Below are 27,900 nucleotides of genomic sequence, written 5' to 3' on the forward strand. Positions count from 1 at the left end.
GGTAACCTAGAGGATGCATGGCATTGTATGGCCTAATAAAGTGCTACAACTGCATTACTTGAATCTGTTCTTTCTCCATCCCATCATGGGACACCAGATTTATTTTTCTTTGATCTCTCCCTAATATCCTGCAATCATGTTGCCTATTTTTTTTCCAGAATGCCACAGTTTCTAGCTTCATCGTTCTCCTTTGCTCTCGTCACTTTGTGTTCTTATTTGATTCTCCTTTCTCCTGGTCTGTCCAAGCTCTCTCTTGATCTCTCACATCATCATCCTCCTATTTTTTCTCCCTCACCAAACAGGTTCCTTGTTATAACTGTATTTCTAGCTTGATTCACGTACAAAGCTTCCCGTAGAGGGTGACAGGGAAGCTGCATGCTGTGTATACGCTTGGAAAGATGGTCTGTTGGGAATCCTTTCAAATAAGAGGTACATGATCTGTAGCAAGTTTTATTTCTAAATTTTCTATTCTCTCACAGTGCTAAGGGTGGCCGTCATGACAGCAAACGTTTGCTTGCTGCTTGAGCGACAAGCTATCCTGATTTATTTGGTTGTACATGTGTACTTCAGGCTTCTGTAAGTGAATCCTCATAAAACAATTACTAGTTAGTCAACGTCAGTATACTTGGCTTATGAGGAATTTAATGTGGAAGTATGTTAGAATAAACTAAAAGAATAATGTAACACCTGTAGAATAAATTGTAGCGATGGAGACTAATTGACACTTAATTCCCTGTCTTTTTCTCTGCAGGGTAGAACAAATGACAGAGACGTGGATTAATCCTTTGGGACTAAACTAATTTGATTGAAGACGGCATCAGAGGCTTTCTTAACAGTAGCAGACGCCACCTGCTGATCATTTGCAAAGATTGATGGCGTATTTGTGCTTAGTTTTGATTCCTGATACACTTATCACAGTAAGAATATTTTTCAGTAACATTTGTTATCTGTCTAAAGTTAGTATAATTCGTTTTGATAATTGTTCAACTGTGTAAATAGCATTCTGTTTCCATTTTTAATTTTCATATTTTGAGTATTTTCCATTTTGAAATTATAGTGATATTTTTGTATTTATAAGAATAGCTTATTTATATATTATGTAACTTGTATAGCTCACAATTTTAAAAGAAATATACTTGGTGCAATGTGCATGTGTTGAGTCTCTCTTCAGCCTTTGAATGTTCCTTCTGGTAGTTTTCATGTAAAGGGTTGGAGTACTTGTTGCTCTGCTGAAGCCCTGCTTCAAGACGGTGTTTCACTTCCAAGCCTTCCACATGCTTGGCATTGTGCGTTTTAGTGCACTGCCTACTCCCTTTTGGGACATGTCTGCTGTTGATCTGAATTTATTAAAATTCTTTTTTTTTTTTAATTAAATGCTCAAATTTACCAAGTTTAAATTGAGTGTAAATGAGTTTAAAAATGCATTAATTAAAATAAACCATGTATTTGTTTAGTCAAATACTTGAAGAACTGAGTAGAAGATATGAGAAAAAATAAAATATGCAAGTTGTAAATGAAGCATTTTCTAAATGGAGAATTCAAATAAATGCAGATGTTGAAGCTAGAAATATTTATCAGGTCTTTGGAGAGAAATATGATTTAATATTTCAAGTTGATGCCCCATAAGGACTGAGAAAATTTAGAAAGCAGAGGGAGCAAGGAGATGTCTGTGAAAGGGTGGACATCAGGAGAAATGGATGACAGAGATCAGTGTTATAGAATCATAGTCATACAGCACATACAGGCCACTTGGTTATCATGTCTGTGCCAAACATCAAGTACCCATCTATACTAATCCCATTTACTAGGTTTGTGGCTTGAGGATTCAAGCGCTCATTCACACACTTATTAAATGTCGCGAGAGTACCTGTTGATACCACCTCTCAGGTAGTGTATTCAACATTCTGGGTACCTACCAGGGCTCTCGCTTAACTTTTTTTCCCTGTTGCCAGCTGGGCAACCGTGGCAGCTTTTTAGGTTGCCAAATGACAGTTTAGGTGGTCATTTAAGATGGCTTGCATGACGCGTGCGATAATGTGCTCGGACGAAGCGCGTAGTTACCAGTCGGAATTATACTCAATAAAGCATTCACATATTATTTCTGCTTCAAATAAAGTCACAAACTAATAATTCACCAATCAAGACATGATATATACCACAATGACATGCAGCAAAATTATAAGACAGTATCTCAACTCTTTTTACACATTGCAATTAATGCAATTTCTATTAGTTCTTTCCACTTCCAAACAAAAATGTGGTTGGATTATTCAGCATATGATCAACCTGCGTCAATAAATCCTGGACCATGGTAACATATATGCGTACGTATAGTTGTGAATGTTGCTCATTTAATAACTACAGTGCTGATACTCCATATTAAGAGCCGTTAAAATGAATTCTGTAATAACGTGTCAACGGTAGCAGTGACAATTGAACACTGCGGTTTTAATGTTTCACGTGTTCACAATATAATTAATCCATCTTTATGGATTAAAACAAATAATAACATTGGGAATTAAAACACATTTGCTTGCATTCCGTTATCAAACATAGTCAATATTCGCTCTGAAGACATTTCCAGGACAATAGGGTCAGGGAAGGGGGTGTGTGTGAATCAGTGCGGGGTGGATAGATGGCGGGGGGCGAGGGGGGGGGGGGGGGGGGGGGGATTAGAAGGCAGTCGGTGCAGAATGGATGGATTGAGGCAGGTGAATTAGTACGTGTTGGTTAGAGTAGGTAAAATTGTGAGGGGAGAGCACGGGGGATGTCAGTGGTGTTGAATGGGGGGGTTCAGTACGGGATGGATGGGGGTGAGGCAGCATTTATGGAGCGAAGGAAATAGGCAACGTTTCGGGTCGAGACCCTTCTTCAGACTGTTCCCCCCATTTTTCTTGAATGGGATGATCAGTACAAGATGGATGGGGGGGGGGGGGGTCAGTACAGTGTGGATCGGAGGGTCTGTGCAGGATGAATGGGTAATCACTACAGGATGAATGGGGGAAGGTGCATGGATTGGTACAGGATGGATGGATGGGGGAATCAGTACAGGATGGAGGAGGTGCAGGACGGATGGGAAAGGGGTAAGTACAGGGTGAATTGGGGAACCAGTGTAGGATAGATGGGGGGGGGCGGGTATGGCGGCAGGAGAAATAATGCGAGGTGGATAGGGTGATCAGCGCAGGATGAATAGATTGGGGGGGAGATGGGGAGGGGAGCACAGGGGATGTCAGTGAGGACTGAAAAGAGGCGGGAATGGGGATCAGTGCGGGATGTAGAGGAGGGGTCCCAGGATAAGGGGGGGGGGGGTGGAGGGGGCGTACAAGAGATAGAGAGAGAGAGAGAGAGAAGGGGGGCGAGGTGGGGAGGAAGGAAGGTCAACGCTCCTCGGACAACATCGCCCGCTGCCTTGGCCGTTGGGAATTCCTCCCCACCACCTCCCTCCTCCGCCAGCCAACGGTGCCGAGCGGTGCAGCTCAAAGATCCTATAGCTATAGTATCTTTGGTGCAGCTGCTTCAGAAGTGTCGGAGCGAATGACGGGTCCCGCACAGCAGCAGCAACAGCCGCAGCAGCGGCTCCATCACCAACTCCTCCCTGATAGCGGCCGCTGCTTGCAAACCCGCTAGCGGCTCCATCTCCTCCTCCCCCCGCACCCCGCCCGCCCTGATAGCGGCTGCTGCTTGCAAATACACCACCCAGCGCTTTCAAAACAAACCCTCCCGTACGCCGAGGCCACTCCCTCCTCCCGGCCTCGGCGCGCGGGAGGGTTTTTTTTAAAGCGCCGGGTAGTAGATTTGCAAGCAGCGGCCGCTATCAGGGCGGGCGGGGTGTGGGACGAGGAGGAAATGAAGCCGCTTTCGCGGCCGCTGCTGCCGCTGTTCAGGGCCCGTCGTTCACTGCGACCCTTCGTCACCACGCACCTAGTATCTTTATCACGCAATACAGTCGTCACCGCCGACACAAAACGTCGCGTTCCTTGTCTCCATAGATGCTGCCTGACCCGCGGAGTTACTCCAGTTTTTTGTGTCTATCTTTGGTACAAACCAGTATCTGGTTGCCAAGCCGGGCAAAAGGACTCGCCGTTTAGTTGCCCGGCGGCGCTTTGAGTGGTCAATGGCACCCGGGCAACCGTTAATTTCGAGCCCTGCCTACCCTCGGTGAAGAAAACTTCTCAAGTGTCTACAGATTGTTCTCCTACCACCTTATTCTTCACCATAAACCTATGGTTTTTGATGTCTCATGGGGAAGTTTCTCACCATCTATCCCATTTGTGCCAATTAAACATTAGTATGCTTCAGCCAGGTCCTCCTCAGGCACCTCTGCTCCAAGGACAGTTGGACACACCCAGCCTTTCCAGTCTCTCATAACAGAAACATTCCATCTCTGGCAACATCCTGTCTAATATGCTCTGCACCCTTTCCAGTGGAAGCGCATCTATCCTATAGTGTGCTGGCCAGAACTTTACACAATTTTCCAGTTGTGGCCAAACCTAAGTTTTATGCGGGTGTTCCATGATTTCTTGGTCAAATTATTATGCTAGGGAACTTGTCCGATTGTTCCTAAATATTCCCCAGAGGTTATGGTGTATGTCTTGCACTTATTAGACCTACCAAAATGCACCATCTCGCACTTAACAGGATTAATTTCCAACTCCTAGTAACTTGTCCAATTTACCAGATGACCCATAGGAAAGTAAGTTTAAGGCTTGTTAATGGCAGCAAATCTGAGACGGTGAGCTGTTAACATTTTTGGGATCTTATCTGGCAGATCGTTTTATTGCGACCGGATGGGACAGCATACATTTCCTAGCACTGACATTGAAAGTGACCTCTCAGACATTTTTTTCCCTGCGAGTTCAAGAAAGAATTAAGTACAATAGTTGTGAAACCCTATAACAAAGAGATGTATTTGGAGAGAAATATCATTGCAGGTAACCTCTCATAATTGAAGGTTGACAAGTACAAATTATACTCCTATTTGGCAGTGTTTTAGAATGTGTGTTGCTTTACAGAAATGGGTGAATGATTTAGGTGGATGTAGAAAATATATAATTGCCAACAGTAGGAACTGATGATAACATTGTGCTGCATTGGTAGAATTGCACTTCCTTATTATATTAAGCTTCAACTTATTTATGCCATTTTCTTGGATAACAAGGATATTCAATACTCTGCCTGTGTTTTAATTTGGAACCCTTGTTCATCTTTTTTTCCTTTATTGGTTTGATTCAATTTTATAATGTTGATTTACATAATCTCGACCTTATGTCTATAAACTTGTTCCTTTTTGATCTGTCATTCTCACCCTAGAGTGCATGATCACCTTGGAGTGAGCACCAAAGATTACAGTGTGTCTGTTAGGTTTTACTAAAGTAATTAGCCAACAAAAGGAGGTTCTTCAGCCCATTGGGTCCATAGCTGTTCTTAGCATAAATCCCATCAGTTGCAGTCACCTTCCCTTTTCCATGTAACCCTGCAAATCATTCTCTTTTAGGCACCCATTAATTTCTCTTTAGTTTTTTTGTTTACTTGCATGTTGGGGTAATTTACAGCAGCCAATTAACTAACTAGGGCATCTTTAAGATGTGGGAGGAAAGGAGGACCCAGTGGAAAACTCCATGGGCACAGGAAGAAGTCAAACTCTGCATTCAAGATTGAACATGGTCTCTAAAGCTGTAAGGTAATTTTGTTAAAACATTTTCAAGAAAGGCATGGCCTGCTTGTTGCCATGGCCTTGTGGCTACTGTCTGACTCCTTAAAATGTCTAGCCCATTATATCGTTAGAAGTATATGGTGTTGAATAAGTTGGGTTTTCATACAGAAAGCAAAAAAATGGTGTTGGAGCATGTGTGTTCCTCTATTTGCCACTAGATAGGAAGGGCCAGCTTCTGTGAAGATGGTGAACTGTCCAGATAAAATGAAGGGCCATCAATCATTAAAGTCGACTCTGTTTTTATCTCTGCAGATGCTTGTCCAACTTGCTAAATATTTCTACTATTCTGCTTTTGATTTATTATTGTTAGGTGAACTGAGATATAGTGAAAACCTTTGTTTTACATGTTCTGCAGACAAATTGTACCATACATGGGAACAACCAAATCATACATCGGTACAACAGATAGTGCAAAGAGAAAATAAACAGACTGCAGAATACAGTATTAAAGCTGCAGAGAAAGTTTGCATTAAAAAATGTACGATTAGATAAATTGAGGAGTTGGGACTACACCCTTATCTTCACAGCACTTCACACTTATCAATAATCTGATAACAGTGGGGAAGAAGCTGTTCCTGATTAAGATTTTCAGCAACTGCGGTGCTTTGTATTTCAAAGTCTTTTTTTTCCTCCACTAGTGCTTTCATTCATCTCCTTATGTTTGTATCTCCTGCAGAGATACCGAGTGAGATTGACAAGCCTTCTCTGCCTTCTCTCTGAGTGAATTCCCACTGTTTGTTCATTAAATCTCTCTTGTCTCAACCCTATTACAAATATTCCCTTTGATCTCTATGATTCATCACCCTACCCATAAAATATATATGATTTATAAGGTCACAATATTTTTAGTTATATTTTCATTCATAAGCTGCTATATTAGATGCCTCTATTTCAATTGTAATCTTTTGATCATCCCTTAAATGTAATCACATACCACTTCAACTCCACGAACCACGACTGGAATTAGTCATAGTCATAAAGAATGGTAACAGACCGTTCAGCCCAACTTCTTCGTGCCAACCAAGATACCCCATCTATGCCAGTCCCATCTGGCCATATTTATCCCATAATCCTACAAACCTTTCTTATTCATGTATCTGTCCAAATGTCTTTTAAATGTTGTTTATAATACCTGCATCAACTACCTCCCCTGGCAGCTCATTCCATATACCCACTGACCTTTGTGTGGAAAAAGTTGCCCTTCAGGTTCCTCTCACCTTAAATCCAGGTAAAGGTAAATTCAGTGTGTGATAATGTGTTGGATTTACATTCTGGTGTACTGACAAAAAACACTTGGGATGTTGTACTTGATTGAAATCTACACAGAAATTGGAAGTTTTGCTGCTAAGTGGATGCTTAATCCGTTGGATTTACATTCTAGGTAAAAGATTCTGTGCATTTACCCTATCAATCCCGTTCATGATCTTATACACCTCTATAAAATCACTCTTCGACCTCCTACTCTCCAAGGAATAAAGTCCTAGCCTGTCCAACCTCTCCCTATAGCTCAGGCTTTCAACTCCTGGCAACATCCTCGTAAATTTACTTTGCACTCTTTCCAGTTTAACAACATCCTGTAGCAGGGTGACCAAAACTGAATACAATACTCCAAATGCCGCCTCACCAACATGTTAGACAACTGTAACTTAACATCCCAACTTCCATATTCAATACCCTGAATGATGAAGAATGATGAAGGCCAAAAGCCTTCTTGACCATCCTATCTACCTATGACACCACTTTCAGTGAACTGTGTACCTGCACTTTCAATTCCCTCTGCTCCACAACACTCCCCATGGTCCTGCCATTCACAGTGTAGATTCTACCCTAGTTTGTCTTCCCAAAATGCAATGCCTTAGTTACCACCATTGAAGTTCATTAACCATTCCTCAGCCCACTTGCCCGCTGATCAGAAACCTGTGATTTTTGATAACCAGGTTCACTCTCAACAATACCACCTTCTTCCTAAGTCACTGCCTCTTTCCTGTGCTGCATTGTTTTTTATAACCAATCTTTTGAGTTTTCTTGATCTATTTTTGTCTCCATGTCTACTCGTTGTCAAATATAGTGTGTGATAATGTGTTGGATTTACATTCTGGTGTTCTGACAAATTGGGATGTTGCACTTGATTGAAATCTACACAGAAATGGAGGTTTTGCTGTTAAGTGGATGCTTAATCCATTGGATTTACATTCTGGTATGTTGGCATAATCTTTGAAACGCTTGTTGGGCATCATGTCAAAGAGAAATACTGAATATTCATGAAGTGGATGTCTTGTAGCGGAATTGGGAAGTGCTGATTGAAACAGAAAAAGTGAGTTTTCTGAAATTGCTGCTTTCTGGAGCTGACACCAAATTCAAGAATATGCCGAGACAGAAGATGAGTTTCTGTTTCTTGGTTGTTATGCGCCTCATTACAAAACAGTCAGAGTTGTAAGAGTGGACATGGGATAGCAAATTAAAATAGGTGCTTGAGATATCAGGGTTGCCCCTGAGGACTGATTACAGGTGAGATGCAAAGCAATAACCCAATTTGCATTGGTTTTCTCCAAAGCAGAGGAGACCATTGAGTGAAAGATGTTTAATTGAGTCACTGTTTCACCTGAAAGGATTGATTGAGGCCATGAATGGTAGGAAGGGGATAAGTAATTGGGCAAGTGTTGGCTGCCTGGGGAAGTACTGTAAGAATGGGAGTGATGGGTAAAGATAGAGCAGCAGACCAGGGAATTGTGAAGAGAAGTGACCATTTAGACAATAAACAATAGGTGCAGGAGTAGGCCATTCGGCCCTTCGAGCCAGCACTGCCATTCAATGCGATCATGGCTGATCATCCCCAATCAGTACCCCGTTCCTGCCTTTTCCCCCCATAACCCCTGACTCCGCTATCTTTAAGAACCCTATCCAGCTCTCTCTTGAAAGCATCCAGAGAACCTGCCTCCTCCGCCATCTGCGGACATTTAAAATGTTGAAAGGAAAAAGGTGCTGATCTGTTGAATGGTTCAATCTCATTGAACGTGGCAGAAATTGCAAACAATTATTTATAAATGTGGAGGCTGGTCGTGTGAAAAGAGAAGACATAGGGAACATGTACACCCACAAAAAGTATGTGGAATCTCTGGAGATGTTACATCAATGTTTTTTTTGTGCACGTTCTTCCAAATGCATTGACTGCAAACCAGACCATGATGGAGATGATGAGGACAGACTCTATGATATAGAATTGGACCATCATTGCCTGTGGCAGATTATGCTTCCTCAGCTGCAGCAGGAAGTACACCCTCTGTTGTGCCTTTTTGACTGTGGAGTCGATGGTAGCCCCCCACTTAGAGATGATGGTTCCCAGGAACTTAAAAGACTCCACAGATGTGACTGTGGTGTTGTTGATGTTGAGTGGGGTGAGTGGAGGGGGAACTCTTCTAAAGTCTACAATCAATTCCACTGTCTTAAGAGCATTGAGCTCCAGGTTGTTTCGACGACACCAGGACGCCAGCTGTGACACTTCCTGTCTGTAGGCAGATTCCTCCCCATCCTGGATCAGTCCAATCAGGGTTGTGTCATCCGCAAACTTGAGAAGCTTGACAGAGGAGACAGTGAAGGTGCAGTCATTAGTGTAGAGAGAGTAGAGGAGAGGGGAGAGTACGCAGCCTTGCGGTGCTCCTATACTGAGGGTTTGCGGGTCCGAGATGTGCTTTCCCAGCCTCACATGCTGCTTCCTGTCTGTCAGGAAGCTGGTGATCCACTGACAGAGGGGTTCAGGCACAGTCAACTCGGAAAGTTTGGAGTGTAGTAGCTCTGGCACAATGGTGTTGAATGCAGAGCTAAAATCAACAAACAAAATTGTCGCATAGGTCCCCTGGCGGTCTAGGTGCTGGAGGATGAAGTGCAGGCCCAGGTTGACTGCGTCATCCACAGATCTATTGGCCCGATATGCAAACTGCAGAGAGTCCAGTGGGGGGGTTGTGATATTTTTCAGCTTGGCCAGCACGTCTTTCAAGGGTCTTCATGACTCCAGAGGTCAATGTGACAGGCCTGTAGTCATTAAGACCAGTAATCCTTGCCTTTTGGGTACAGGGACAATAGTGGAGACTTTGAAACAGGCAGAGACAGTACAGGTTTGTAGGGACTGGTTGTAAATGTCTGTGTAGATATTTGTTCGGCATAGAGCTTGAGAGTAGAGTGGGAAACATTGTCCGGTCTTGGAGATTTCCAGCTTTGCTGTCTTCTGACAGGCCTCTCCACCTACTCTATTTTTATTGTTGATGATGGAGAAGTGATGTTGTGCAGCACGGAGGGTGTGGGTAATTGGGTGTGAAGTGGTGAATGGAGAGGGGTGTGTGGGAAAGGGTCCAGTCTCTTCAGACTGGAGTCTTGCTTTAAGTAGGTGTGAAGTGGTGAATGGGGAGGAGTGGGTGCAGAAAGGTCCATTCTTTGCAGACTTGGGTCTGGCTGTGTTTGTTGGGGAGGGGGGAGGGGGTACCAGGGTTATGTTTCTGCTTGTCAAACCTGCAGTAGAACTCATTCAGGTCGTTGGTCAGCTGACGATTGTCCAAAGAGCGGGGGGGCTTTCCTCTTGTAGCTGGTGATTTCTTGCAAGCCCTTCCGAACTGAAGAAGAGTCACGAGCTGTGAACTTGCTCCTCAACTTCTCAGAGTACCTTTCCTTGATATGATTCCTCTTCTCAGCTTGTACCTGGCCTGTCTGTAGAGGTCTGCATCCCCGCTCCTGTAGACCTCCTCTTTAGTTTGTCGGAACTGTCTGAGTTCTGCAGTAAACCGGGGCTTGCTGTTGTTGTTGAGCCAGGTCCGGGTCCTAGTTGGAATGCAACTGCCCTCACAAAAGCTAACATATGATGATACATTGTCTGTATACTCATCGAGGCCTGTGGTTGCTTCCCTGAACACATTCCAATCTGTGCAGTCAAAGCAGGATTGCCGGTTCTCAATGCCCTCGCTTGTCCACCTTTTCGTTGTTCTGACCACAGGCTTTGCAGATTTTAGTTTCTGCCTGTAGGTTGGAATAAGGTGAACTAGACAATGATCAGAGAGACCCAGACCCGCCCGGGGAACAGAGCGATATGCGTTCTTGATTTACGTGTAACAGTGTTCAAGTGTGCTCTCCCACCACCACCCTGTGTGTATAAAACAAAATTACCCTTCAGGTTCCTATTACATCTTTCCCCTCTCACCTTAAACCTATGTCTTCTGGTTCTTGATTCCCCGACTCTGGGTAAAAGACTGTGCATTCACTATCATAATCTTATATACCTCTGTACGATCATTCCTCTGCCTCCTGCGCTGCAAGCAGTTAAGTTCTAGCCCGTCAATTCTCTCCCTATAGCTCAGGCCCTCAAGTCCTTAGAACATCCTTGTAAATCTTTTCTGCCCTGTTGCAAGCGTATCAACATCCTTCTTCTATGGCAGGGTGACCAAAACGGAGCATAAAACTTCAAACCTGACCTCACCAACGTGTTGTACAATTGTAACATGACATCTCAATTTTTATACTACATATTGACACAAAAGGCTGGAGTAACTGAGTTATCTCTGGAGGTCACTTAACCTTTCTCTCCAGAGATGTTGCCTGACCTGCTCAGTTACTCTAGTATTTTGTGTCTATTCTTGGTATAAGCAAGCATCTGCAGTATAGAATTTGGGAGGTCATGTTACAGTTATATAAGATGTTGGTGAGGCCGCATTTAGAGAATTGTGTTCAGTTTTGGGCACCATGTTATTGGAATGTTGTTGTCAAGCTGGAAAGGGTGCAGAGAAGATTTACGAGGATGTTGCTAGGACTCGAGGGCCTTAGCTTTTGAGAGAGGTTGGGCAGGAACTATTGAGCTTCTATTCCTTGAAGCGCGGGAGGATGAGGGGTGATTTTATCGAGGGGTACAAAATCACGAGAGGAATAGATCGGGTAGATGCACAGTTTCTTGCTGAGTAGGGGAATCGGGAAACAGTGGACATGGCTTTAAGGTGAGTGAGGGAAAGATTTAATAGGAACTGGAGGAGTAACTTTTTTACACAAAGGGTGGTAGGTGTATGGAATGAGCTGCCGGAGGAGGTAGTTGAGCCAAATATTATCACAACTTTTAAGAAATATTTAGCGAGGTACATGGTTAGGATAGGTTTGGAGGGATATGGGCCAGGTGCAGGCAGGTGAGACTAGTACTGATGGGATATGTTACTACGGTGTGAGTAGGTTTGGCCAAAGGGCCTGTTTCTACGCTGTATGATTCTATGCAGTTCCCTTTTATTTCATTCTATACTCAATACTCTGACTATTGAAGGCCACTATACTAAAAGCTACCTCGATCATTCTACCTATCCATGATGACACTTTCAGGGAACTATGTACCTGCACTCCTAGATCCCTCTCCCCAGGGCCTTGCCTTCCACTCTGAATGTCTTGCCCTGGTTTGACTTTCCAAAATGCAACACTTAGCATTTTGGTGCATTAAGCTCCATTAACCATGCCTCAAGTCATTTGCCCAGCCGATCAAGTTCTATTTTCTTGTAGATACCCTCACATCTATGTGTTAAGTATATCTGAAGCTTAAAACGGAGCTTAGAACATAGAACAGTACTGCACAGGAATGGGCCCTTTGGCCCACAGAGCCTGTGATGCCAAGTTAAATTAATCTCCTCTGCCTTCATGTGATCCAGACTGTCAACTGCAACTTCTGTTCTAATTTGAGGTTTCTTGATAAAGCACTCAAGACCACATGCAGAGAATTCCAAAAATGCTCACCCCTCCCCAAATGTCCAGCACCATAATTTAGGAGTGTGACCCCAGCTCTCGTATATAGGGTAAAGATAATTTCTTCATCTCTCCTGTTGATGAAGTTATGAACCTTGTTGAACCTCCTTGAGGTTCAGTCTGCTTTATCTCTCTTATGACAACACTGCAATTCCTAGAATGAATCAATCAATCTTGTAAAACATCCCTGTACTCCCTCTATTCAAAGTATATACTTTCTTGGACAGGGAGACCAAACCAATACACATAACTCCATATAATTGGAGTGGGTTATCTTTTCTTATACTAAAATCCTCATGCATTAAGGGCAATATAATGGGTAGACGCAAACATTATATTGCCGTTGTGTAAGAAAGAACTGCAGATGCTGGTAAAATTGAAGGTAGACACAAAATTCTGGAGTAACTGAAGAAATGCCTCGACCCGAAACGTCACCCATTCCTTCTCTCCATAGATGCTGCCTTACCCGCTGAGGTACTCCAGCATTTTGTGTCTACCTTCGATTTTACCAGCATCTGCAGTTCTTTCTTACACAACGTCAATATAATGTTTGCCTTCTTAATTGCTTGCTGTACCTACATATCAATATACAATCATCAAAGTCCAATTGAACCATTGAGGTATATTACCCTCAACCTCGTGTTTGGGATCTTGGTCAAAGTGGAAATTATAGAAGCTTTTTTCCTTTGCTGGTTGAATGAAAATTGAATCAGTAAAATAAAATTGACTTCCCAGGCTTCTTCTTCTTCTTCTTCTTCTTCTTCTTCTTCTTCTTATCGAGTCCACACACAAGATTAGAAGTTGTTCAGCCAGAGCTGAACACACTTCTCGGCATCTGCACAATGGTGTCTGTCTTGCACTTCTTGTGCGTCTTGTGCGTGGTGGTGGAAAGATTGGTTGAAACAGGGCCGCGACGTGAACGCACTTTCCTTGACCCCCCCAGGCTTCTGAATCTAACATAATTGCTAGCTCTCTGGACTATCAGTTTTATAGGCATTATTTATTGTAAATTTCTGATGGCCCTTTTTCAGTTTGTAGAAGACGAGAATTGAGAAGTGGGTTGATAACTTGCTCATTGGTTTTTAATACCATTTTGTTTACTTTGACAATGCTCTCACTTTAAGCGGTGCCTGCTTTTTCTCAAATTGTTTTGTGGCTGAATTTCTACACATGAGATTGATCTGGTCAATTGCTGATTTAAAAAAAACCATTTTTAATAGATGGCACTGAAATCAAAGGATTAGAATTAATAACGTTGCACTGATAGGAAAAATAACTCGCCATATGACGGTGGAAGCAGAAGCAAGAAGATGTGGCTGAAGAAAGCAAGTGTTTGACATTGAATTAACACAGCTATAGATACTGCGTGGTCGGGAAAGAACAAACTGAAGGAAATATATTATCAAATAGAATGCATTGTATATAAAAACAAAAGTTGGTAACCAAGTGAAGATATTACAAGTGCACAACCACATTCTCTCCACCGCGTGGCACTAAGTATTGTCAGATTTAATTTTATTTAGCTTTGACTCCTTATTAATAGTTTTAATAGTTAGTGATAATCTTAAACCCAGCATTTGCAGTACACACAATCTACACACAATATCCCAGAACGAAGAAGTGAAAATAGGTGGCTGGAATTTTTTGCAAAGTAATTAAAAAGAAATAACTGAAATATCACATTTACATAAGTATTCAGACCCTTTGTTATGACACTCAAAATTGAGCTTAGGTTCATCCTGTTTCCATTGATTATACTTGAGATGTTTCTACAACTTGATTAGAATCCACCAGCGGTAAATTAAATTGATTGTACATGATTTGGAAAGGCACATCTGTCTACATAAGGTCCTACAGTTGACAGTGCATGTCAGAGCAAAAACCAAGCCATGAAGACGAAGGAAGACGAAGATCTGGGGAAGGGTATAAAACAATTTCTGCAGCATTTCAGGCCCTGAAGAGCACAGTGGCCTCCCTCATTCATAAATGGAAGAACTTTGGACCCACCAGGACTTTTTATAGAGCTGGCCGCCCAGCGAAACTGAGCAATCCGGGGAGAAGGGCCTTGGTCGGGGACGTGACGAAGAACCCGATGGTCACTCTGACAGAGCTCCAGAGTTCCTCTGTGGAGATTAGAGAAACTTCCAGAAGGACAACTATATCTGCAGCTCTCCACCAATCAGGCCTTTAAGATAGATAGGCCAGACGGAAGCCACTCCTCAGTAAAAGGCACATGACAGCCTGTTTGGAGTTTGCCAAAAGGCATGCGAAACAGAATTCTCTGGTCTAATGAAACCAAGATTGAACTCTTGGGCCTGAATGCTTAGCATCACGTCTGGTGGAAACCGCTCATCACCTGGCCAATACCTAACCTACGGTGAGGCATGGTGGTGGCAGCATCATGCTGTGGGGATGTTTTTCAGCAGCAGGTATTGGGAGACTACGCAGGATCGAGGGAAGTATGAACGGAGCAAAGTAGAAAGAGATCGTTGATGAAAACCTGCACTAGAGCGTTCTGGACCTCACACTGGGGTGGAGGTTCACGTTCCAACAGGTCAATGACCCTAAGCACACAGCCAAGACAACGCAGGAGTGGCTCCATGACAAGCCTGTGAATGTCCTTGAATGGCCCGGGTTTGAACCCGATTGAACATCTCTGGAGGGACCTGACAATAGCTGTGCATCAACGCTCCCCATCCAACCTGACAGAGAGTGAGAGGATCTGCAGAGAAGCATGGGATAAATTATCCAAATATAGGTGTGCCAAGCTTGTAGCGTCATACCCAAGAAGACTTGAGGCTGTAATCGCTGCCAAAGGTGCCTCAACAAAGTGCTGAGATAAGGGTCTGAATACTTATGTAACTGTGATATTTCAGTTATTTATTTTCAATTACTTTGCAAACATTTCTAAACACCTGTTTTCTCTTTTTTTATTATGTGGTATTGTGTGTAGATTGATGTTAACAAAAATGAATTTAATCCATTTTAGAATAAGGCTGTAATGTAACAAAATGTAGAAAAAGTGAAGTGGTTTGAATACTTTCTGAATGCACTGTAAATGTTTACAGTTAATTGAATTTTTGTTTAAAAAAGTATTTACTCCTTATTTGTAATTTTATTGGAAACGTAGTGATTTCATAAAGTGCATTGATAGAATTGGAACTTCCATTGCATATAGCTCCAGCAAAATCGGATCTATATAACACTCACCTTATTGGAATGCTTTTGGAATAAATTTCTTAAAAGTGTTGATTCCACACAATCTCTCATTCCTCAGTAGGCATCATGTGCATTAAGCATGGTAAGGTGTAGATTTACAGTTAACTCCATGTAATACGTAGCAGAATTTTTCAGATTTATCAGTTCGAAGATGAGCATATGGTTTTGGCTCCAGTTGTTTTTCAAAAATCAGCACAATTTTCTGGCTATGTCCTTATTTATAATTTTGAAATTAAAAGTAAGCTGACCAATTTCATCAATTTAATTGGTAAAATTGTATTTAATAGCTGGCACTCTTATTGTCCACTATTTCCTTTCATCCAAAGCTGTTGAGTTTTGTTTTGGGAACGTTGCGATTTTTCACAGTGATAATCTTTGTGAAAAACATTTAAGGTTCCCTTTTAGTCATTGATATTTTTAACATGCAAGTGTAAATCTGCAAAACAAAATGTTTTAAAATTGATCTTTGGCTTTGATAATCTTTGAATTTTATGAAATTGAAAAGGATTTGTCCAGACCGATGATAAGCTGCTTGATGTTTTCTTCACTAGCTGTGGAATAAGATCTGCCATATTTATCAATAATACATCCATTACATCCGCACACTTTATGAAATCAGTTTATCTACATGTGTATCATATTTTGATTTACCTTTTCGTTCAATTTTATGTTAGGAATATGGAGAGAGATTTTCGCTCACATCCAGCTTAGTTTAAGTAAATGCATCTTCTCATAATTCTTATGCAAAAGATAAGAAATCCTGAAATGTGCTTTAAGTTGCCAGCAGAATAACCTTTACACTCAAATAGTGATGCCTATAATTATGACATGAGGTGCAAGCAAAGAAGGTTGTCCATCGTCTAATAGGCTGACATTGAGTCATACGTCTCCACCGGTGTTGAGATAGAGAGAGTGCAGTTGGTCATCATGGTCTGGCTCTAAGATAATAGTCATATTTATTTATTTAAAAAGAAAATTACTGTATGGAGCATTTTCCCCCTATTCTTAAATTGAAAATATGGAAAAAAAAATGTTATGATTTTCAGAGAGTAAAGTTTTAAATGTTTCAACCTTGGATAAAAGCAATGCTGAACTGACATATTTCAGGTTTGTTTTTTTATGGAAAGAGGCCATTTGCAGAATGAAGCCGATATTTCCAGGAAAAGGTAAACCAAATCTCACTTTGGGTCAGGGAATAAAATAAAAGCAGAAGTTGCTAGCAAGTTGTACAAGTAGCCAGATGATAGGAAATTGGAAATAGGAATAGGAAATTAGAAATAGAAATAGGAAATTCACTGCCTGCAAGTACAGCAGGCAGTGAAGAAAGCAAAAGGCATGTTGGCCTTTATAACAAGAGGAATCGAATATAGGAGCAAAGAGGTCCTTCTGAAGTTGTACAGAGCCCTAGTGAGACCACACCTGGAGTATTGTGTGCAGTTCTGGTCCCCTAATTTGAGGAAGGACATTCTTGCTATTGAGGGAGTGCAGCGTACGTTTACAAGGTTAATTCCCGGGATGGCGGGACTGTCATATGCTGAGAGAATGGAGCGGCTGGCCTTGTACACTCTGTAGTTTAGAAGGATGAGAGGGATTCTCATTGAAACATATAAGATTGTTAAGGGCTTGGACACACTAGAGGCAGGAAACATGTTCCCGATGTTGGGGGAATCCAGAACCAGGGGCCACAGTTTAAGAATAAGGAGTAAGCCATTTAGAACGGAGATGAGGAAACACTTTTTCTCACAGAGAGTGGTGAGTCAGTGGAATTCTCTGCCTCAGAGAGCGGTGGAGGCAGGTTCTCTGGATGCTTTCAAGAGAGAGCTAGCTAGGGCTCTTAAAAATAGCGGAGTCAGGGGATAACCATATAACCATATAACAATTACAGCACGGAAACAGGCCATCTCGACCCTTCTAGCCCGTGCCGAACACATAATCTCCCCTAGTCCCATATACCTGCGCTCAGACCATAACCCTCCATTCCTTTCCCATCCATATAACTATCCAATTTATTTTTAAATGATAAAAACGAACCTGCCTCCACCACCTTCACTGGAAGCTCATTCCACACAGCTACCACTCTCTGAGTAAAGAAGTTCCCCCTCATGTTACCCCTAAACTTCAGTCCCTTAATTCTCAAGTCATGTCCCCTTGTTTGAATCTTCCCTACTCTCAGTGGGAAAAGCTTTTCCACGTCAACTCTGTCTATCCCTCTCATCATTTTAAAAACCTCTATCAAGTCCCCCCTTAACCTTCTGCGCTCCAAAGAATAAAGCCCTAACTTGTTCAACCTTTCTCTGTAACTTAGTTGCTGAAACCCAGGCAACATTCTAATAAATCTCCTCTGTACTCTCTCTATTTTGTTGACACCCTTCCTATAATTAGGCGACCAAAATTGTACACCATACTCCAGAATTGGCCTCACCAATGCCTTGTACAATTTTAACATTACATCCCAACTTCTATACTCAATGCTCTGATTTATAAAGGCCAGCATACCAAAAGCTTTCTTTACCACCCTATCTACATGAGATTCCACTTTCAGGGAACTGTGCACAGTTATTCCCAGATCCCTCTGTTCACCTACATTCTTCAATTCCCTACCATTTACCATGTACGTCCTATTTTGATTTGTCCTGCCAAGATGTAGCACCTCACACTTATCAGCATTAAACTCCATCTGCCATCTTTCAGCCCACTCTTCCAACTGGCATAAATCTCTCTGTAGACTTTGAAACTCTACTTCATTACCCGCAACCCCACCTATCTTAGTATCATCTGCATACTAACTAATCCAATTTACCACACCATCGTCCAGTACATGACAAACAACAGTGGACCCAACACAGATCCCTGTGGCACCCCACTCGTCACTGGCCTCCAACCTGACAAACAACCATCCACCATTACTCTCTGGCATCTCCCATTCAGCCACTGTTGAATCCATCTTGCTACTCCACCATTAATACCCAACCATTGAACCTTCTTAACCAACCTTCCATGAGGAACCTTGTCAAAGGCCTTACTGAAGTCCATATACACAACATCCACTGCTTTACCCTCATCAATTTCCCGAGTAACATCTTCAAAAAATTCAAGAAGCTTAGTTAAACATGACCTTCCAGGCACAAATCCATGTTGACTGTTCCTAATCAGACCCTGTTTATCCAGATGCTTATATATATTATCTTTAAGTATTCTTTCCATTAATTTGCCCACCACTGACGTCAAACTAACAGGTCTATAATTGCTAGGTTTACTCTTAGACCCCTTTTTAAACAATGGAACAACTTGCGCAGTACGCCAATCCTCCGGCACTATTCCCGTTTCTAATGACATTTGAAATATTTCTGCCATAGCCCCTGCTATTTCTACACTAACTTCCCTCAATGTCCTAGGGAATATCCTGTCCGGACCTGGAGACTTATCCACTTTTATATTTCTCAAAAGTGTCAGTACTTCCTCTTCTTTGATCCTCATAGTTTCCATAGCTACTCTACTTGTTTCCCTTACCTCACATAATTCAATATCCTTCTCCTTGGTGAATACCGAAGAAAAGAAACTGTTCAATATCTCCCCCATCTCTTTTGGCTCTGCAGATAGTTGGCCACTCTGACTCTCTAATGGACCAATTTTATCCCTCGTTATCCTTTTGCTATTAATATAGCGGTAGAAACCCTTCGGATTTACTTTTACCTTACTTGCCAAAGCAACCTCATATCTTCTTTTAGCTTTTCTAATTTCTTTCTTAAGATTCTTTTTACATTCTTTATACTCCTCAACCATATAACCATATAACCATATAACAATTACAGCACGGAAACAGGCCATCTCGGCCCTACAAGTCCGCGCCGAACAATTTTTTTCCCTTAGTCCCACCTGCCTGCACTCATACCATAACCCTCCATTCCCTTCTCATCCATATGCCTATCCAATTTATTCTTAAATGATACCAACGAACCTGCCGCCACCACTTCCACTGGAAGCTCATTCCACACCGCTACCACTCTCTGAGTAAAGAAGTTCCCCCTCATGTTACCCCTAAACTTCTGTCCCTTAATTCTGAAGTCATGTCCTCATGTCCTCAAGCACCTCATTTACTCCATGCTGCCTATAACTATTGTAGATCTCCCTCTTTTTCCGAACCAAGTGTCCAATTTCCCTTGAAAACCATGGCTCTTTACAATTTTTACGATTTCCTTTCAACCGAACAGGGACATAAAGATTCTGTACTTAAAATTTCACCTTTAAATGTACTCCATTTCTCTTCCACATCTTTCCCATAAAACAAACTGTCCCAATTTACTCCTTTTAAATCCTTTCGCATCTCCTCAAAGTTAGCCTTTCTCCAATCAAAAATCTCAACCCTAGGTCCAGTTTTGTCCCTCTCCATAATTATATTGAAACTAATGGTATTGTGATCACTGGACCCGAACTGTTCCCCAACGCATACCTCTGCCACCAGACCCATCTCATTTCCTAACAGGAGGTCCAGTACCGCCCCTTCTCTAGTAGGTATTTCTATGTATTGTTGCAAAAAACTATCCTGCACACATTTTACAAACTCCAACCCATCCAGCCCATTTACAGAATGTGTTTCCCAGTCTATGTGTGGAAAATTGAAATCTCCCACAATCACTACCTTGTGCTTACTACTAATATCTGCAATCTCCTTACATATTTGCTCTTCCAATTCTCGCTCCCCATTTGGCGGTCTATAATACACCCCTATAAGTGTTGCTACCCCTTTCCCATTTCTCAGTTCCACCCAAATAGCCTCCCTAGACGAGCCCTCTAATCTATCCTGCCAAAGCACTGCTGTAATATCTTCCCTGATAAGCAATGCAACACCTCCACCTCTTGCCCCTCCAATTCTATCACACCTGAAGCAACGAAATCCTGGAATATTTAGTTTCCAATCACAGCCCTCCTGCAACCATGTTTCACTGATCGCCACAACATCATACTTCCAGGTGTCAATCCAGGCTCTAAGTTCATCCACTTTTCTTACAATGCTCCTAGCATTAAAATATACACATTTAAGAAACCCACCCTCTCTTATTCTCTGATTATTTTCTTTTTCTTCTCTCTCCCCTACATTTTGGGTCAGAGTGCTACCATTCTCTGCCCCCTGCTTCACACTCTGACTGCTAGCTTTCCCAATTTGAGTCCCTCCCCCCAACCATACTAGTTTAAAGTCTCCCCAGTAGCCTTTGCAAATCTCCCCGCCAGGATATTGGTCCCCCTTGAGTTCAAGTGCAACCCGTCCTTTCTGTACAGGTCGCACCTTCCCCAAAAGAGGTCCCAATGATCCAGAAACTTGAATCCATACCCACTGCACCAGTCCCTCATCCACGCATTTATCCTCCACCTCGCTCCATTCCTACTCTCACTCTCGCGTGGCACAGGCAGTAATCCTGAGATTGTTACCTTTCCAGTCCTTCTCCTTAACTCTCTACCTAACTCCCTAAATATGGGGAGAAGGCAGGAACGGAGTACTGATCGGCCATGATCACATTGAATTGCGGTGCTGGCTCGAAGGGCCAAATGGCCTACTCCTGCACCTATTGTCTATTGTCTATCGAAATTGACCTAAAATGTTAATTCTGTTTCTATCATCAGGGATACTAGTGATGTGCTGACAATCTGCCTTTTTTCCTGTTTATATTCTATTCCTATCCATCTCATCGGAGTCAGCGACTCTCCTGCAATTGCTTCTCTTCCTTCAGCTGCACCATTAAGTCTTGAATTTTCTGCTGATTAGTTTGAGACGTTAAATTATAGAAATTGTTGTGTTTAATCTTTGCCACAATCTTTTCTCTTAACATCAAATCTCGGATTTGAAAAGTAAACCACATCATTCTCCACCTTGGTTATACATTTAACCTAGAGATGAGGTTAGGGCTTATAACCACTCCATCAACTAGTGTATCAACTACCATTTTTAATATGACCTAACTTCCATTGTTACAGCTTAACAGGTACTGAAATACCTGTTTTTCTCATCTCTAGGTTTGATTTTTCTGATGTTTTGCAACCCTGATCACATTCAATCAGAGATTTCTTCATCCTAAACCATTCCTTGCCCATTATCGCTGCAATTTAAAACTAGTTTTCTCACTGTCCTGATTCTGGGCATCAGTCTTGAATCTGAAATACTTAATTCTGTTTCTCTCTATAGATACTGCCAGAGTTGCAATGGAGTTTCCAGTGTTTACTGGTTTTATTCTATAACTTGTATTTTTTGATTCCGAATGCACACATGACTACAATCATTGCAGAAGATGTGTACAATGAAACTCCTTTCATCTGGCATAGTGTGAACATTGGTGCAGATTTTCTGGATTATTGGAAACATTCTTATAAAATCCCAACACATTTTAATTAATTTTGTTTTGGATGTTGCAGAGTAGAATGATGTTTTTTCCAGTGAACCTGTTAAGTTAACAGGGAAAAAAGACAAAGTGCTGGAGTAACTCAGCAGGTTAGGCAGCACCCCTAGAGAACATGGACAGGTCTCGCTTTGGGCCAGGAACTGGTTTCCAAGTTTAAAGGAACTGTGGGAAATTGGACCCCAATAAGTTTAAAGGGTAAAAGATCCAGGTGAGTTTAAAAGGGAGCATGTTTAGTTTATTATTGTCCTGTGTACCGTAGGTACAGTGAAAAGCTTTTTTGTCGCATGCTATCCAGGCAGTGAAAAGACTATACATGAATTAAATGTGGAGAAAGTACCCAGTGCATAGAAACATAGAAATTAGGTGCAGGAGTAGGCCATTCGGCCCTTCGAGCCTGCACCACCATTCAATATGATCATGGCTGATCATCCAACTCAGTATCCTGTACCTGCTTTCTCTCCATACCCCCTGATCCCTTTAGCCACAAGGGCCACATCTACCTCCCTCTTAAATAAAATGGAGGACAGAAAGCAGCACTGGGTGAACTTCAAATATGTGCAGATACTGAGGTGCTGGTGAGCCAGCTGCCAAACCATTGGGATTTTATGACTAATTGATGGATTTTACTGTTATAACAGTTTGTCTGCAAGAGCTAAACATCTTTCGAGAACAGTACAGCACATCTTCGCATATGTCTTTTTACAATACTGGAGAGATTTTGAGGAACGAGATTATTATTCAGGTTTTTACACCATTACACTGTTCATAACAAAAATCTAACCATCATGTGAAACCTTATTAATAACAGATAGAAATTAGATAACTTCAAGACTGAAAGTCAAAAACTTTTTCCATAACAGACAAATTTTCATCGGTTTACCACCATTTTGGACATGTTTAGTCATGTCACATTTAGTCATGAATATTTAATTCATAAATAAACTTCATATGGTCCCTCATACATATACGTTTTGATAATGATCTAGGGAAATATCTTCATCAATACCAAGAGAAAAATACAGTAACATGTCTGGTATTTTGCCGAGCAAAAATCCCGTAACGGTTGTTGTGTTTGGTGTCCATTGTCACAACGACCGTTATCGGGGTCGGTATCTCCATAAGTTAAACCACGGAGGCTCCAAACCTTTAATGCTTTTCAAAAACCCAACGAGGTATCCTAGGATAGTAGCGATTTTTGGGCGAGTTAATTATTTTTTCTTATTTTCCAATTTAATATATCAAAAACATTGTGGTGTCAAAAACGCAACGACTGTTTACGATATATTTTCCCACTTTTTAAAATCTATTAAAGATTTCTTTGGGCGTAAATTGGTCATCAAAACTAAGAAAACGAGCCAATCTTCAATTTGGCAACACACTGACTCTTGTTTACCTTTCATACGGACCAAGTCGCTAACTTCATTCCTTCGTGTTAACTTCCGGAAGCTCCACAACGACTGTTATGGAGACATTTTACTTACTAAAAAATCATCCCAAATCAAACCTTCTGACGAATCATCAGCCATCGATATAGCTCAAATCCATAAGGTAATGTACCGTTTAGATCACATTGGTGAAAATGTTTGGTTTTCGCTAATAATATAACGTTCGTTTTCTGGGATACCAAACCTTTTAGTGTCCACCGCAACGTACGTTTGTGTGAATGTCGTGTCCACTCAGATGGATGCAGTATTCTACTACATGATCAGGTGAATGAAGTGGAAACGGTGTTTGCAATTTTATTGTTCCATGTGGTATTCATAAACATAGAAAGGAATAAGAAATACGTGCACTTACTATGCCAACCAGGTCACTGGTGGACACCACACGATAACCGTTACACAAAATGTATTTGTGTATTCTGAAGCCATTTTCGGAAACTTACCATCAATATGCTATCTTTTCTTATTTTTTGTTGATACTATGTTAGTCATGTTAGTCATGATTGGGACGACAGATGGCACAATGGGCTAAGTGTTCGGCTGGCGACCGGAAGGTAGCCGGTTCGAATCCCGCTTGGAGTGCATACTGTTGTTGTGTCCTTGGGCAAGGCACTTCACCAACCTTTGCCTGTGTGTGAATGTGTGTGAGTGATTGGTGGTGGTCGGAGGGGCCGTAGGCGCAGATTGGCAGCCACGCTTCCGTCAGTCTGCCCCAGGGCAGCTATGGCTACAGAAGTAGCTTACCACCACCGAGTGTGACCGAGGAGTGAATGAATAATGCGATGTAAAGCGCCTTGAGTATTAGAAAGGCCCTATATAAATCCCATCCATTATTATTATTATTATTATGATCCCAATAAAGTGCTTGTCAACTTTTTTGAAGGAATTTGAAATTTGACTCCCTTTGTCACATTATTGTATGCAGTATTGTTAAAAAGACACATTTAATAATCAAGTTGGGTGCAAGTAAAGGAAATGGTTGCGCTGGAGTTGAAATCAGTTAACTAAAAGCTATTTTTAGAAATGGTAATCATTCTCTTGAAGTATAATAATGTCACGTATGAATCCCACATACCAATATACAACCACGTACCAATCCCACCTATAAAGTGGGCATAGGAATTTTTAATTCCATAGTTACCCAAGGCTTTGACACCTGCTAAAGTACAATATCTAAATTTCTCTTCCCTGTTAACTATCGTGTATCATTATGAATCATTAGCTTTCCAAGTGGAGGCAATTATGTCAGTGTGGTTCAGTATTCGAAAGTTCCTTTATGGAAAAGGCATAATGTCTCATGCATTTTTCCGGTGCTTATATCAATACTGTAGAGATATGGGGGATAATTTGTGACAGACAATTTTGACATGCAGTCACTTACATGTTCATAAAAGCATTTGAAACCCATATGTTCATCAGTATTGCTTTTTTTTTTTTTAAATATTGGTATATTTGTTTGCATGCTAGCCATTTGAACTCCATTTCCATACCTATCTTTCTGTCGCAAAATAGTGCTAAAGTAATTCAGCGGATCAGGCAGCATCTGTGTAGGACATTGACAGGTCACAATCTGAAATGTTGCCTATCTTCAGACCCGCCCGAAAATGCCTCCACAGTTGCTGTCTGACCCGCTGAGTTAATCCAGCGCTGTGTTTTGCTCAAGTGTGAGTCTAGGATAATTTGAAGAAGAGTCTCGACACGAAACATCATCTATCCATGTTTTCCAGGGATGCTGCCTGACCAGCTGAGTTATTCCAGCACTTTGTATCTTTTAGTGCCAATGTAGGGGATTGACCCTCATCCTCTCTCCCACATGCCATTTAAAATAGCCATTCCTTCCCCACACCAAGAGTTGCCCAGCTTCTGATCCAAGTTGAGCTTTTCTAACCTATCGCTGGATGTTGGCTAGAAGTTTCATGAGGCCTACAGTTTGGAATGAGCGTTGGGTTGAATGCCTTGCTTTTAAATTTATGTAGTGCTGTGTGAAGATGTTCAGCGTTATTGAACAGATAAATTGTTAGAACTGGAAGCAGTAACATAGGGCTATTAATGTATGTCTCTAATTGCATTGGTTGAGTCATTTCTTTTGCAGCTGATTTTTGATACCTGCTTTTTAATTTATTTGTCACAAACCTGGTTTATGTTTGTATTATGTCCTAATTTTTTGTGTTGTGTTGGTTTTGATAGATATTTTAACACATTATTTGTGTGAGACACAGTTTTCAGAATGTGGGTGTTTAATAGGGCACATGATATTTAATTATCTGCAGTCATGTCAGACCTGCTCCATATACGGCAAGAATGAACATGAAGATGAGAATATTATTTCAGGGAGTGTGAGAAATATGGCTGTATGTGTTAACATTATATGGACCATTTTGTAACACTACCTACGATGAACAGGGATCAAATGGCATTAGACTTAACACAAAGATAGACACAAAAATCTGGAGTAACTCAGCAGGACAGGAAGCACCTCTGGAGAGGAAGTATGGGTGATGTTTCAGGTCGAGACTTTTCTTCAGAATTAACATATGTGATCTGCGATTAGCTCCATCTGCGTCTTGGTTCTTTGTTTATGGTATTGAAGTGGGACATGATTTTTGAACAGGATGAGCAAATTACCGAAAATGAGACAACATTATTTTGCAAGTTACCATCATCCTTGAATTGAGAGACCATTCAAAGGCAGTTCTGATGTTTTTTTCAAAGCTGACATGATAAAAGGAAAAATATGTCATGATCTAAATTGCTGTTTAGATTGCTGTAATGCGACTTCCGGTGGCGCCATGCTGGACTAGCAGTCGCAACTTTTAGCTCCGCTGCTGTAAAATTTTTCGCGTTAAAATCAGGTCTGGAGGTCGGGACCAATTCAAAAACTCACCGGAGCCCCGGGACGTTGCGCTGATGACGTCATCAGTAAGCGCTGTGATTTAAAACGGAGGATAAAGGATTTTAAATGAAAAAACCGTCTTCAGCTCAGAGCCCTCAGAGAACAATCTCAAAACTGCTGAAAACACAGAAAACTGAAGAACAGACCTCTGAAGTGGATTCTGGAATGGCTACAAGGGCCAAGACTGAGATGGCTACTAAGGAGAAAAATAAAATGGAGGAGATAAAGAACTCGGTAAGAGAACTGAGAAAGGATATTGCGGCTGGAAACTCAAAAATGATGGGAAATATTAATGTTAAATTGATGGAAAATATGTCGAACATCAATACTAGTAATCAAAAAGTTATTGACTGCATTGGCATTATACAAAAACGAATTGAGGATGTGCATGAAGAGCTAATGGGGAGAATTAATAAAGGGGAAGAAGAATCTAAGAAGAAGTTTGAGGCTGTGCATGTAATTGTTTCTTCACATGTAACTGAAATAAAAGACGTGGAAACAATTGTTGATCAAATGGCTGAAGATATGCAGGGAATGAAGCTAGAACTAGACAGCCTCAAGAGTCAACTGGCGAAAGTCTCAGATAAATGTCTTGATATCGAAGCTCGCTCACGACGCCAAAATTTACGAATACTGGGAGTAACAGAAGGGGCAGAGGGGAACAACGCCCGTGAGTTCACTGCCAACTTAATCAAATATGTACTCAATTTACCTGTGGAACCGGAAATTGAAGTGGCACATCGAATACCTAGATTTAAGCCAAGATCACTAGCAGATCCAGCCCACCCACGACAGATCATAGTCAAACTTCGGGACATTTCAGCACTTGAAGAGCTGATGAAAAAAATCAAATATGGAGTGAAGATGACCTTTGGAAACGACACTATCAAACACCTCTGGGATTATCCCTATGAGATCGTGCAAAAGAGAAGAAAGTTCGAACAGACAAGACAGATTCTCCATGGAGTTAAAGATGTCAGATGTGGCGTTTTTTATTCGGCCAGGATGCGCATTATTTTCAAGGGAAAAGAGAAAACTTTCACTAATTCGGACGCATCTTATAAATATGCCCAAGAGATTGTGGCAGAAACAGAAGATTAATCAAGGCAGCGGGACGATATGGGCAATTTCTTTCCTTTTATTACTTCACAGAGAACACCTGAAGATAAGGGAAGAAACACCATTCTGTAAAAGTTTAAAATGGAAGAGCATTTCCACGTTCGCTGGTCTAGACACCTTATCTTCTTTGGACGCTTTGGAATTCAACTCAAGGACATTCTTTGTTCAAAATGAAGGAAAGACTGATAAGCAACGCAGAGATGAACAGCAGAGCCGAATGTGGAAAACACCACAAGGACAAATGGCGGTTTAAGATCTTAAAACAGCTTTACAAAATATAGAGAATTAATAATAATTAACAATACTAATATAGAAATATAAATGGAAACTAACCTGAACTATATAATGGGCAAAATGTAATAATCT

At 41.5% G+C, this 27,900-nt stretch overlaps 1 protein-coding gene across 13 annotated transcripts in view; it reads left to right on the plus strand.

Moving 5' to 3' along the window:
- The first annotated feature begins 752 nt into the window (after window positions 1-752).
- tanc2 (tetratricopeptide repeat, ankyrin repeat and coiled-coil containing 2) overlaps window positions 753-27,900 on the plus strand; it is a 438,455-nt gene continuing 411,307 nt past the window's right edge. For all 13 annotated transcript variants that reach the window (XM_033035116.1, XM_033035119.1, XM_033035120.1 and 10 more), the window contains exon 1: window positions 753-917. The gene's annotated coding sequence lies outside the window, so the exon portion shown is untranslated. The remainder of the gene's footprint in view (window positions 918-27,900) is intronic.

This window comes from Amblyraja radiata, chromosome 16, assembly GCF_010909765.2.
Source record: "Amblyraja radiata isolate CabotCenter1 chromosome 16, sAmbRad1.1.pri, whole genome shotgun sequence".
Classification (NCBI taxonomy): Eukaryota; Metazoa; Chordata; class Chondrichthyes; order Rajiformes; family Rajidae; genus Amblyraja; species Amblyraja radiata.